Source organism: Microtus ochrogaster, chromosome 7 (assembly GCF_000317375.1).
Source record: "Microtus ochrogaster isolate Prairie Vole_2 chromosome 7, MicOch1.0, whole genome shotgun sequence".
NCBI classification, from domain to species: domain Eukaryota; kingdom Metazoa; phylum Chordata; class Mammalia; order Rodentia; family Cricetidae; genus Microtus; species Microtus ochrogaster.
The window spans coordinates 5,747,428-5,761,653 of NC_022014.1; the positions used below are offsets into that span (position 1 = coordinate 5,747,428).

The 14,226-nt window shown below is 45.0% G+C and overlaps 1 protein-coding gene across 2 annotated transcripts in view; it reads right to left on the reverse strand.

Moving 5' to 3' along the window:
* Cdip1 (cell death inducing p53 target 1) overlaps positions 1-7,325 on the reverse strand; it is a 22,111-nt gene extending 14,786 nt beyond the window's left edge. The window contains exon 1 of one of the 2 annotated variants that reach the window (XM_005349254.3): positions 7,216-7,325. The gene's annotated coding sequence lies outside the window, so the exon portion shown is untranslated. Of the gene's footprint in view, positions 1-6,906; positions 7,006-7,215 lie in introns of those variants that run through there. The other variant, XM_005349253.3, reaches the window with a different exon arrangement.
* Positions 7,326-14,226: the final 6,901 nt, after the last annotated feature.

Sequence of the window (14,226 nt, forward strand, 5' to 3'; positions counted from 1 at the left end):
TTTTTGAGCCAGGAGGCAGTGGCACACACCTTTAATCACAGCACTTGGGAGGCAGAGCTACAGAGAAATCCTGTCTCAAAAACAAAACAAAACAAAAAAAAAGCATCACTAGGGATTAAACTCTGTGAGTTTCAGGCCATTATTCCAGGTCAGCCAGGGCTACACTGTGAAGCTGGAAGGAATTAATATGCCTAATCCAGGGTCACAAAATAGCAATAGCAACAGCCTGCCCTTTGGATCCATACACAGATCTCAGCAAAGACAACTAGGAAGAACGGGAATCAAGTGCTATAGGAGTGGAAAGCAACTAGTACTTTACATTCATCATATGACACAGTACATAGAGGTTGAAATAAATGTCTATTACTGGAAGTTGACATGAGGCCCTGGGATACTTCACGTCAGGTGGCTTGGGAAAACTCCAGATTCTCCCTTTGGGAAAATGAGAACATGTATCATGTTTGGAGCTGTCATTGTCAGATTTCCTTCTGACTCAGGTATCTCACCTTTCTGGCTAGAAAAGCATCAGAGATAACTAAATCTGAAGTTCCAGCTAACATTCATTTGGGTGTCAAGCACTTAATAGGCACCCAAAGGCAGGAGAACTACTGGAGACTACAGTAGAAAAGAAAAGGCCAATATATTGGAAGTGGGCTGAGGAGTGACGGATGATTCTGGCTGCACAAATATGCTAGAGCAGAGACAGGACTCGGCTGCCCCGAGCCAACACAGCTGCTACAGCATTCTCAGCCCCCTTGTCATATTCTCGAAAACGTTCCAAGAACACTGGCTGCCCAGAATGGTGGTAGAAGTGTATAATCTAAGTATCTGGAAGGTGTAGGCAGGTAGCAGTTCAAGGCCAGTCTCAGCTACGGAGAATGTTTGAGGACAGCCTGAACTGTATAAGACCCTGCCTCAAAAACAAACAGGATTGAAGAGATGGTTAAGAGCAGCAGTGTCTGCTCTTCTAGAGGACCCGGGTTCAATTCCCAGCACCCACATGGCAACTCACAACTGTCTGTAACTCCAAGATCCAACACCCTCACAAAGATACACATGCAGGCAAAACACCAATGCACATAAAATAAAAATAAAAAATAACAACACAACACCAAACATTTAAGTGGGTGGTGCCTTATGCCTCCATCCTCCGCACTAACGTTTACATGGTTCTTGGCACCTAGAACAAAAAGGTGAAGTCTCAAGTCTCACTGCCTAGTCCCTGCTCTTCCTACAAAAGCAAAGCTGGAGAGAAAATGGGAAACAAAACGCAGTGTCTCCTTGGGCTGAACTTTAAAGGGCAGTTTGACCGCATGAGGTCTTTGCTTTACCAGCTGACTTTAGAACTAATCAATGATTGGCACCTGAGAATTCAATTCTCCATCTGCTATTTGAGGGAAGGGAAGAGTGAACACCGCCCTGAGTCTTCAGAGCTCATAGGAAGACAACACAACTGAAATTCAGGTAGTATTTGATTTTATTCAACCAATAAATACTGAGTGTCTGCTATGTGTGAGACAATTTCCTAGCAATCAAGGTGGGAAACATTTATTTTAACAGACTGGGAAAGGGAGCTACCAACAGACATATAAACACAGCGGTACAGTAACGGAGGAACAGTTAGAGAAGAAGAGCTACAGAGCCTAATTTACGTCACATTTCAGCACAGGCAATGCCAACTACATGCAGTGTGGGAAGGAGACCCAGGCCAAAGGTGAGAGGCAAGGACCCCCTGAGCAGACTGGAGAGAGGAGATCCTAGGGAGCTCCCGCAATGAGAGCAGAGAAGCAGTCAGGAGAGCAGCTGGGCTAAGATCTTTTTTACACTGGATAATCTGGGAAATAGGGTAGGGCATCCTTTGGTTGTCCCAGCCTCCCTCTGCACTGTGTGGTGCACCATTACCAAACAGGTGGCTGCTAGAGGTACCTCTGGCTGTTCCAGGTACAGTTCCTTTTTGGCCAGTTTGAAGTCACAGAGAAACAGGTCACAGTGTGGCTCATCTCTAGGCCAAACCGGTAAGCCATGCATATGTGAAAGCCTAGCTTGACCACAACCAGGGGTCAAAGACTAAGGCCCAAGCCTTACAGATACAGAACGCCTGGGACATCTGAGCTGTGAAGTGATCATGCGAGGTCGTCTTCTTCAGGTCTAATACAGGCCAGTTTTAGTCAGTGAATCTACATTGGTCTAGTTTCCTTTTCTTTTTTCTTTTTTTTTTTTTTTTTTGGTTTTTTCGAGACAGGGTTTCTCTGTGGCTTTGGAGCCTGTCCTGGAACTAGCTCTGTAGACCAGGCTGGTCTCGAACTCACAGAGATCCGCCTGCTGGGATTAAAGGCGTGCGCCACCATCGCCTGGCTCTAGTTTCCTTTTCTAAGTGACTTCTGATTCCTCAATGCAGACAATTCACTGTACCCTTGTCCCAGTCCTCAGGTACCCACCTGGAAAGGCTACGGTTTGGTACCCTGAAGGATGGCACATAGGGAGCTCCAGGCCCAGCGCACTAGTCACTCCCACAGCTCATACAACAGGAGTGTTAGAGCTTGGCTCGCGTTCCTAGGCAGGAGCTCCCCATCCAGAATGCCCTATTTCTGTACGCCACACCCAGTCACCAAACTAGATGGCTGAAAGTGGCTCCAAACATTTTTTTTTTCAAAATTACAATTTACTTATATGTGGGCTCATGTGCCACAGTATGCCTGTGGAAGTCAGAGGCCAACCTAAGAGAGTTGGTTTTCTTCCTGTTATGTGTCCTGGGGATTAAACTCTAAAGTCAAATGCCTTTACCTGATGAGCATCTTGTCAGATACCAACTTTTTAAAATTTTTATGTGTATGGGATTTTGCCTGCATAGATGTCTGTGCACTGCATTCAAGGAGTGCCTGAAGAGGCAAGAAGAGAATGTAGGAAACAGGTGGTGGTGGTGCACACCTTTAATCCCAGCACTTGGGAGGCAGAGGCAGGAGGATCTCTGTGAGTTCGAGGCCAACCTGGCCTACAGAGCTAGTTCCAAGACAGGCTCCAAAGCTACAGAGAAACCTTGTATTGAAAAAACAAGGTGGTAAAACAAACATAAAACCAAAAAAAGAGTATAGGATCCCATGGAACTGGAATTACTATAGGTGCTGGGAACTGAACCCGAGTGCTCTTAATTGCAAAGCCATTTCTCCAGCCCTGACAATTTAAAACATTTTTTTCTAACCTTGACCAGTGCTTCTAACTCTGTGGTAAAACAAACATAAAACTAAAACGCTCTATCTCATCTGATGACCAAGAAAAGAAAGAAAGAGAAAGAAAAGGTCTAGGTTCAGCCCTATGTCCCAAACCTACTCCAGCCCCACCCACTATATACACCTGCTGAACGAGTCCATGAGATTTGGGATCCACCGCAGTGGCCATCCTACGCTCCTCCTAACCCAAATGCCCACTGCCCTCCACTCCAGCTACAACACAGCCACAGTGGAGGTGGACGTCACAGTCTGCTTCCTGAAAGGACCTTTATTTAATGGCCAGAGTTAAAACAGCAAAGGGCAGGGCATAGTGGTGCACATCTTTAATTCCAGCACTCAGGAGGCAGAGGCAGGTGTGGAGTTTGAGGCCAGCCTGGTCTACAGAGCGAGTTCCAGGACAGCTAAGACTACACAAGAGAAACCAGTTTCGAAAAAGGAAAACACACAATCCTCCCCCCCCCCAATAAAAACAGGGGGGAAAAGCCACTTCTTGAATCACAATCCACTCCGAGGAGTAATCACAGTGGAGCCAGCACAGCTTGTACTTCTGTGGGCCTGCTTTGTCATTATGTGGGAACTCTGCTACAAGAGCTCTGCCTAGGCTGCCTCCTAGACCAGTGGTCCTTAACTTTCCCAATGGTTTGACCCTTTAATACAATTCCTCATATTATGGTGACCCCCAAACATAAAATTATTTTTGTTGCTACTTCATAACTGTAATTTGCTACTGTTATAAATCATAATGTAAATATGTGTTTTCCGATGGTCTTAGGTGACCCCTGTGAAAGGGTTGTTCGACCCCACAAAGGGTCTTGACCTACAGGTTGAGTACTGTTATCCTAGACAGAGCCAAGAGTCAAGGAGCAACAATAAATAAATAAAAGACACTGTACTAAAATCTCATTCAATTCCCCAATTGTGATACTTGTACTGAATGTCACTGAGGCATAATAACTACTCATCAAGGAGTAAGAAGTCAGAATTCTTCTCAAACGCCACTCAAACAACTCCTGCACCTTATTACCTATTTCCACTTGGGTTTCTTCTAGAAGGAAAATCCCAGACACAGCATGCAACTGGATCTGAATTCAGACTAATTTAACATTTACTGACTGTGTGGCTTATAAGGCACATTCAGAGTTTTAGCTGAACTCCTCTGACACCTTGTAGTTAAGAACTGACAAGCTGGCTCACAATCGGGGATTTTCAGCCCTCACTCAGAAGCGTGGCGATGAGGAGTATTTCCTAGAAAGACAATGCACAACAGCTGCTTTCCAGGGGAGAATAACCGTGTTTTGTAAACCAACACCCCCTGTTCGTCTCCTGGGATCAAGCGATCAATTCTTCCACCTCAGCCTTCACGGTAGTTGAGAATTCAGGGGTACCATCAGACTCTATGTTAGGGCTTCTTTACACTATGCAGCTCCGTGGTCTTTCTTTTGTCTATTTACGAAGGAATTCTAGTCTTTTTCAGCACTTATCAGACACCAGTTTTCATCTCGCCTGGCTGTTCTCTGCCTAAATGTAACACATGATGTTCTCGGGAGGGAAATGGCTTGTCACAAAACTTCAGTCACCAAGAGGGCTCTTCAGTGTGGTTTGCCATCTCCAAGTCTAGGACTCTATCATCATCACCAGAGTTTTGAGGCACCAGGTAGTCCAGGGGGTCGCAGGCTCAGAACTGTGTGGGTGGGTGATTCTAGAAGGGCAGGAAACTCCAAGAAAGGGATAAGGCCTGGCCTGTTCTCCTCTCTGGTAGTAGTGGGACACTACCATAAAGCTTACCCTACAAGACATGGTGTTTAGGGGAATCCTGTATGGAGATGGAGCCTTCTGTGGACTCCAAAAAATGGGTCCATTTCTGTTTGGTACAATCTACTTCTAAGTTCTCTCACAAGACTAAAAACCTCCTATCCACACTGCCAGCCAGACTCTCTTCCTCAGCCCAGTAAAGACCAACTCCTCTGTAGAATTCCTTCATTCTGACTTCTTACACTTTAACATAAATGACAAAACTTTTACTGCCACATCTCCCAAACTGTGTGCTCCTTACAGTTCTGCCTTTTGAGTGGTGTTTCTGAAAGCAGAGAATTTACAGAGCTTGTTTCTTCTCCCGAACACAAGAACAGGGTGTGTAACAGTCTGGTGTTCACAGCTGTGGAGGAAAGACCTGTGGGTCTCAAAGCTGTGACCGTAAGCCATCAGTATAATGGCTGTGTACCTCGAATCTGTTCTAGAGCTTCAAAAACACCCACCACAGCAGCAGGTTCAAACTGGGCAAGCTTGTAACACACAAAACAAGCCAAGAGAACAAGGCCAAGGGCTGAACAAGCAGCCAGCTCACTTTAGTTATTGCCAGCATCATCTGCTGGGACAACCAGGCCTCTGGGACACATTCCATTTTCTCTAAAAACAGCTTTGTTCCCTCAAGTATTCTGTCCACACTCCCTGTTTCTTCTGATTCTAGCACCATGACCAAATGTGTTTACGTCCTCTAAAAGTTTATGTAAAAGCCTTTCTTGATTCTAAAACCACATCCTGTGAGAAACCCTCCAAAACTCTTTGGATCTTCAGGGCTGAGAGGCAGGTTGACTTCTAAATAGCCGAGGTTGAAAAAGATTTCTAAAACGAGTTAATAACGTGCCAGCTTAACTACTAGGAATGGAAACATACTGTTATCTGCAGTGTACTTTGGCAAGTATGAAAATACGAAACTGCTGGATGGATACACAATAAAGGACAATATGAACTGCACGTTCTAAGTGGTAGTCCACGGGTATGCGCTGTAAAAAATCAACATTTTCTGTATGCTTTGAAATTTTCCTAACTAAACGTCGGGGTAGAGGAGGTCTTCGAGACAGCGAATGACTAAAAATATCTTTTTTTCTAATGAGCAGAGGGCAAGAAAAGCAGACATGCCATGCCGCCTCTTCCCACCCACCTCAGGTCAGCCCCAACGTTAGAAGAAAAGGAGAGAACAAGCCTACTGCTCAAACATGCCCTGTTTGGAGTGCACCACAAAACTGACGTAAGAGCTACTCAACACCTCCCCCCCCAAAACCCTTGGTCCTCACTCCCGAGACGCAGGTTCTCGGTCCCATATGTGCACGAGAATTTCTGGAGAGCTGACTAAATGCAGATTTCTGGGCCTTCCCCCCTTAGCTACTCATTCAGAGGTCTTTCTGATGCAGAGAATCCTAAGCTGTTCACGCCATCTTCTTTCACACCTGTTGAGGCCCCAGGGGACCCACTCCTCCAACGTATTGGATTCTCCAGCCTACCGCCTTCCTAACGTTCTGCCTGAGAGCCGCGTCCAGACCTGGAAACCGGCAGGGAAGGGAGAGCCAGACAGGCTCCTGAGGGACCGCCAAGGTCACCCGCGGGTCTCCGAGGTGGCTTGGCGAGGGGACCCTCCCCGAAGGACTCCCCTTCATATCCAGAGGAGAAACAGCACACACAGCCTTCCTTACAGAAATGCAGAAAGGCGTGATAAGGGAACACCCCAGTGGACTGGCCCTCCTCCGGCCGATAATCCCGTGTCTGCAGGCCCAGTCCCTCGCGGCCCTGAAAAGCGGTCCTTCGCAGCCCAGCGGCGGCAGCCACACCGAAATCAACTGATCGCCCTGATTCTGCGTCTCTGGGGAAATGGACTGCACCACACTACCCCAGCCCCGTTTACCTCGGAATCCAGAAACCCGAGGCCGAAGGAACACAGAGGCCGGCGGGCGTCCAGGCCGGTGCTCCCAGGAGCCCCCTTTAACAGCGGGCTCGGAGCGCACACTGCCCCCGCACCTAGAGGACCCTGGGACTTGTAGTCCTTCTATGCACCCGCAGCATTCCCTGAGGCGGGGGCCTGCGGCTCCCGGCACCCCCCGCGCGGCGGAGGGCTGGGCCTCACGGGCCGAGGGTTTCGGAGCCCAGCCCCCGCCTCCGCGTGCGGGAGGGGGTCCCACTGGAAGCCACCCCGGGAGTCTCAGAGGCGACTCACCGTCGTTGGGGCCCCTCACGGCGCAGCTGCAGGAACGGCAGCCTCCGTTCCCGTTAAGAGGAAATGGATAGGCTTTGGAGAAAGGTCCAAGCCGCAGGCTTCGCGGCGAAAGGCGGAGCCGAGCGTCACACGTGACGAGCTTGGGTGACGACAATGGAGGCGCGTTGCAGGCGTGAGATAAGCAGGCGTGAGATAAGCACGTGGGAGGACCCCAGTCGCTGAGCTGGGGAAAGGCTGGAGAGGGTGGATGCGGCGGTGCGGGCGGTGCTTGCGCTCCCTCCCTGCCCGGGCCAGCAGTGTCCTGCACTGGTAGAGGGAGAGGCACCACCCTTGCCCTTGGCCGCCCAGGAGCTATGCTTGAAGCTGGGAACCACCCCAGCTGTCCCTGCCCTCGCAGCTTCCATTCTGACAGACGATGTCCATACACATAAACCACAAAGTCCCCAGCGCTGCGAAGGCAAACTGCGGAGCGTCCCAGCAGAATTATAGAGTGTTGCCTGTGGGCAGGAAAGTTAGGAATGGAGATGGTGGGGGGAGTTGTGAAGAGAGAAAGGAACTGGCTTTAGATGACCAAGAACTGAAAGACACTGGCCAGCAAGGCGAGGACTCTGGACGGTAGGCTGGATCCAAGTCACCAGGGCCATTGAAGGAGTTTGGGTTTATTACAGATAAAAACTAAAACCCTTTTTTTTAAAAAAAAAAATATTTATTTATTTATTATGTATACAATATTCTGTTGTGTGTCTGCCTGAAGGCCAGAAGAGGGCGCCAGACCTCTTTACAGATGGTTGTGAGCCACCATGTGGTTGCTGGGAATTGAACTCAGGACCCTTGAAAGAGCAGGCAATGCTCTTAACCTCTGAGCCATCTCTCCAGCCCTCAGGGCTAGTTCCAGGACAGGCTCCAAAACCACAGAGAAACCCTGTCTCGAAAAACCAAAAAAAAAAAAAAAAAAAAACTAAAACCCTTGACCTGCTCTCTCTTTTCCTCTTGTATTTGTGTGTGTATTGGGTACTTATGGAGGTCAAGAACAACTTTCAGGACCCAGGTCTCCCTCCAGCATGTGGATTTTGGCTATCAAACTCAGGTCTCCAGGCTTGGCAGACTAACAACACCCATGGGCCATCCCACCAACCCTTTTGTGTGTTTGAGACGGGGTCTCCCTCTGAAACCGCGGATAGCCTTGCTTGCACTGTTTAGTCCAGGATAGCCTCTGACTGTCCTCAGGCAGGGAGCCATCACGTGTTGCTGAGTTTTAAACGTTAGAATTACAGTTGATCTTCATTACTGACAAGCTTTATAGTCAAATTTCACCTGCTCAGTAACATATATTTCTATATAAAGCCAATAATTGTGCTTTCTCATTTATTCATGGATGTATGGATCCTGTGCATTCTTAGCCCATGTTAAGTATGAGCAACCTGTTACAAATATCTTTTATTAGGTGTATAGGTGTTAGTTAGTGGTTTTGCTGTTTAAAATGGCCCTAAGGGTAGGGCTGAATTGCTGTCTAGTGTTTCGAGGTAAAAAGGGATTTGCTGTCTTTTGTGGGGATTATACCCATTAGTGATTAACTCTGACTCACCAGTAATGAATCAATGTCACATTAAGGAAAAAGTAAAACCACTCCCCTTGGAGTCGTTTAATCCAGAGCAAGTTCCGGTTATAATTCTCCACTTCATGCTTTCTGTGTCTGCCCTCCTTTGTTGTATGAGTTTGAATCTGTGCCTGCCTGAGGCTGCCATGTGAAAATGTATTAGATGAGTTTGTATAGGCTTGGCTTTAAGTTTAATTAAACAGAACCAATAATATACATTAAATAAGGTATCTTTAAACATGAACATTCAGCTGAGTGGTGATGGCCCACACCTTTAATCCTAGTACAGGAAGCAGAGGCTGGTGGAGCTCTGCGAGTTCAAGGACAGCCTGGCCTACAGACCTGGTCCAGGAAAGCCAGGATTACACAGAAAAACCCTGTCTTGAAAAGCAAAAACAAATAAACATAAACACTCAAAAAACAAAGGTTTTTTTTTTTTTTTTTTTTGGTTTTTCAAGACAGGGTTTCTATGTGGCTTTGGAGCCTGTCCTGGAACTAGCTCTGTAGACCAGGCTGGTCTCGAACTCACAGAGATCCGCCTGCCTCTGCCTCCCGAGTGCTGGGATTAAAGGCGTGCGCCACCAACGCCCGGCATAAATAAATCTTTTAAAAAAAAAGAATATGAAAACTTCTTAGGACCCACAATATTGGGCTGGAGAGGTGGCTAAGTAGTTAAGAGCACTGCCTGCTCTTTCATAGGTTCTGAGTTCAATTCCCAACAACCATATGGTGGCTCACAACCATCTCAAATGGGATCAGATTCCTTCTTCTAGTATTCATGAAGACAGAACACTCATATATATAAAATACATGAAAAAAATAAATCTTAAAAAAATAATAATAGCATGCCTTTAATCCCAGCACTCGGGAGGCAGAGGCAGATGGATCTCTGTGAGTTCGAGGCCAGCCTGGTCTACAAGAGCTAGTTCCAGGACAGGCTCCAAAGCTACAGAGAAACCCTGTCTCAAAAAACAAATAATAACAACAACAACAATAATAATAGCAGAATGAAGCCGGGCGGTGGTGGCGCACGCCTGTAATCCCAACACTCGGGAGGCAGAGGCAGGAGGATCTCTGTGAGTTCGAGGCCAGCCTGGTCTACCAAGGGAGTTCCAGGACAGGCTCCAAAGCTACAGAGAAACCCTGTCTCGAAAAACCAAAATAAATAAATAAATAAATAAATAATAGCAGAATGAGATGGATTACTAGGTAGAAATAATTGCTCTGTATCCTGACACCTGAGTTCAATCTCAGGACCCACACAGTGGAGAGAGAGAAATGACTACCCAATTGTTCTCTGGCCTCCACAGGAGGACCATGGCACTTCTGCTTCCACACAAAAGTAAATAATTTAAACTCTTAAAAAATAATACAAATCTTTTTTTCAACTTCCCATGCATTAAAAAGATGGGCACACGACCCAGGTACAGTGGTGCATGCCTCTAATTCAAGCACTAGGAAGGCAGAGACAGGTAGATCTTTGGTTTGAGGCCAGCCTGGTCTATAGAGTGAGTGACAAGACATCCAGGCCTACACAGAGAAACCCTGTATTAAACAATTAAAAAAAAAAGCTGGGTTCAATGGTGCATGCTTGTAGTCCCAGCACTAGAGTCTGAGGCAGGGATATCTTAATTCTAGGCCAGCAGAGGCTACATAGCCACACTCTGGCCCCAGAAACCTCAGACTAGGGATGGAGCTTAGTGGCAGAACACTTGCCTATTATCCTTAGGCCACTGGGCTCATCCCTAGCAGCACACACGAACATTTTTTTAATTGATAGAATTAGCATAATAAGAGATTTTTTTATTTTTTTAAACAGTTTGATAAAAATTAATTTTGATAATACCATATACTGTTTTAAGTATACTGGGTTAAATTATTGCTTCAACATTTAATCGATATAAAAATATAAATGAAACATTTTACTTTCTTCATAGTGCCTTTGAAATCTATGCCTTGTTTTATTCTTTCAACACACCTAAATTTAGACCAGCTACTTTTCAGGGGCTACCACATGTGATTTGTGGCCAATGTAGTGGATAACCCTGATCTAGAACATGTTTTCATTTACTCGTTCAGTCAAGCAAGGCATTACAGTCCTGGAAAAGTACACACAGTCCAGCCGGGAAGACTGGGATGGTGGCTTATTTTGAAAATGACGGTACTTTGAGAAAGCTAAGTGTGACAATAATCCCAGCACTCAGGAGGCCGAGGCAGGATTGCCATGAGTTTAAGACTGACTTGTGCCCCATAGAAAAACACTATCTGAAAAACAACAAATAAAGATGCTAGGCAGTGGTGGCACATAGAGGAGGAAGCAGGCAGATCTCTGTGAGTTTGAGGCCAGCCCGGTCTACAGAGTGAATTGCAGGACAGTCAGGGCTGTTACACAGAGAAACCCTGTCTCAAAAAGTCACACACACACACACAAAAAAAGGAATAAATAAGACTTTTTTTTTGTGGTTTTGGAGCCTGTCCTTGTAGACCAGGCTGGTCTCGAACTCACAGAGATCCGCCTGCCTCTGCCTCCCAAGTGCTGGGATTAAAGGCGTGCGCCACCACCGCCCAGCTTAAATAACACTTTTGAAGTGCCTATGAAAAGGCAAATGTTCCTTAAAAGATTAATCACAAGGGGTGTGGTGGTCATATGATTAGTATATTTTAGGCCAGCTGACATTGCATAGTGAGACCCTATCTCAAACAAACAAAAAATTGATCATAGACTCAAGAACCCTGCAGTTCCACTCCCAGGAATAGTCCACAAAGAATTGAGAACACAGATGTGCTACAATTTAAAATAGGTCCACACTAGCCCCGAGTGGAGTATAAAAGAGGTTCATTTATCTGGGGTAAACTCACAGAATAGTGATCCTCAATCCTCTGCATGCTCTAGGAACTGGGAATGAATTTAGCAGCCAAGGGGCTCACTCATGCCCCTATGTCTGCATTTATAGTTCACAAGACCACACCCAAAGTGGGTCAGCATCCAAGAGGCCATTGGCTGAAGGAGTTCCCACAGCACCTCCCCGTTTTGTCTAAATAAGAAAGTTCCAAGCCCAATACAAAACTATATAAAATAAGAACAAATATCAAGTATAAAAATTAGAATTATAACCAGCATGAACAACATCAAGCAGGAAACATATGCTAAATGTTTCAATAATTACCCTGTCCTAAGGAGTCTAAGTCTTATATTAGGAATGGCTTGGCTAAGTCATGAGAGGAAAGTAACTATGACTATCTAGTCTTCAACCCCATCAAAGAACTGAGAGGGGAAATAATACTCCTTGGGTAAACAGGAAACACATTCATGCAACTTCCAAAAGGTGCAAGTAATAACAGAGGCACAGAGACAAGTGGCTACTTGGCCAATCACCCAAAGTCTTCATTTGCAACCTTGGGGCAAACAACTTTGGCTAAGGCCTAGAGTAACTGACAGACCATTTTCAGAGGAAGGAAAAATTTCAAAACCATCTTACCCTGAATTGGCAAGGTTTGGCAATCTTTTTGTTTGTATCCTACTTGTCCGGTCTGAACACCATGCATTTTGTCAGTGGTCAAGGCAGGAGCAGTTCTTTACCCAAAGACCAGTGCAAAGAAAACAAGCTCGGGGGCTGGAGAGATGGCTCAGTGGTTAAGAGCATTGCCTGCTCTTCCAAAGGTCCTGAGTTCAATTCCCAGCAACCACATGGTGGCTCACAACCATCTGGAATGAGGTCTGGTGCCCTCTTCTGGTCGGCAGACATACAGACAGAATATTGTATACATAATAAATAAATAAATATTTATAAAAAAAAAAAAGAAAACAAGCTCCAAGTGGAGTGTCTTCAGTGGTCAATATTCTCTCTGGAATAGATCAGTGCTGCCAGGAACAATCGTGTATCACATCAACAGAATCCTAAATTGTTTAAATGCCATATTCTACAGTTCTTTGAACTGGATGAAGATTACCAATCTATGTGAAATACAATCTCTATGCATCTAAAGAACCTGATTAGTCTAAATATAAGTATGACAAACATGAATGATTTTTGACCTATTATTCTTAATACCTATATAGCTTATAGACTAAGGCTTCATATTAAAATATTAAACAGTCTTTAAACAACTGTGCAGCAAATGAGGACAATGACCTTCAAATGTAAACAATGTATCAGTGTCTTAAACGAAGGTAAAAACATATAGTTCAATATGATAAGTATATCCTAAAATTGCATCAATATACAAAATATATTAAGCAGAGGTAGAAAATGCATGCACGCTAACTCTTACATCTTAAATTAATCCATTATTATTATTTTGTGTTTTACCACAAGGCTTGTGATTTACTGATAAGGTTCCTGGCATCTGTCTCCTTCAGAGGCTACATGGCATCTCCTTGACTCCACCTACTTTCTCCTCTATCTCTGCTTGGAATTCCCACCTTATTGTGTTCTTCCCTGCCAGTAAGCAAAAGCAGCTTTATGCATTAATCAATGGTAACAAAACACATTCACAGCATACAGAAGGGAATCCCACATCACCTCTGCTTTTCTGTCTAAATTAAAGGAAGGTTTTTAACTTTAACATGGCAAGATTACATACAACAAAACAGTTATCAAACAAGAATTATAGTTACAATATTTAGTTCATTTACATTTGGCAAAGTAAGGAAAAATACTCTATCATTTATCCTATCTTTGTGAGTCTAAAGTTTTATATCTAATCTATTTTTATCATAACTAAAGAAAAGGATAACCATAACTATCTGTTCTTCAACTCCATCAAAGACTCCAGAAGGATATGATGTTACCTAAGTTAACAGGAAGTGCATTGTAAGCAACTTCCAAAACTCTAGAATTGACAGAGACATCTTGCTGCCTGGACAGTCATCCAAAGTTCTTTTTTTGTTTGTTTGTTTTTCTTTTCAAGGTCTGATCATTTATTTGTTACCCTTAAAGGCTTTTTTGTTTTTGTTTTTCGAGACAGGGTTTCTCTGTAGCTTTGGAGCCTGTCCTGGAACTCCCTTTGTAGACCAGGCTGGCCTCGAACTCACAGAGATCCACCTTCCTCTGCCTCCAGAGTGCTGGGATTAAAGGCGTGTGCCACTACCGCCCGGCAAAGACTTATTTTTGACTGGACTCAGAAGTAGAAGCTCTCAGAGAGGACAGCCTTCGCCTCTTGGCAATCTGTTCCTGGCACTTTTCTTTGGCTTCCTTCATTCTCTTGGCCAAAAGCTTAACATATTCTGCAGCTTCCTCCTTGTTTTTCTTTGTTCATTGCTTCTTCAGAACAATATGCTGGCGTTTGTGTTGCAAGATACATGGAGTCATAAAACGCTGAATCTGGGGGCTTCTTACCTTCTCTTTGTTTAAAGGCTTTCTGACAACTACTGGTGGACATTCTTTTTTTTTTTTTTTTTTTTTTTTTTTTTT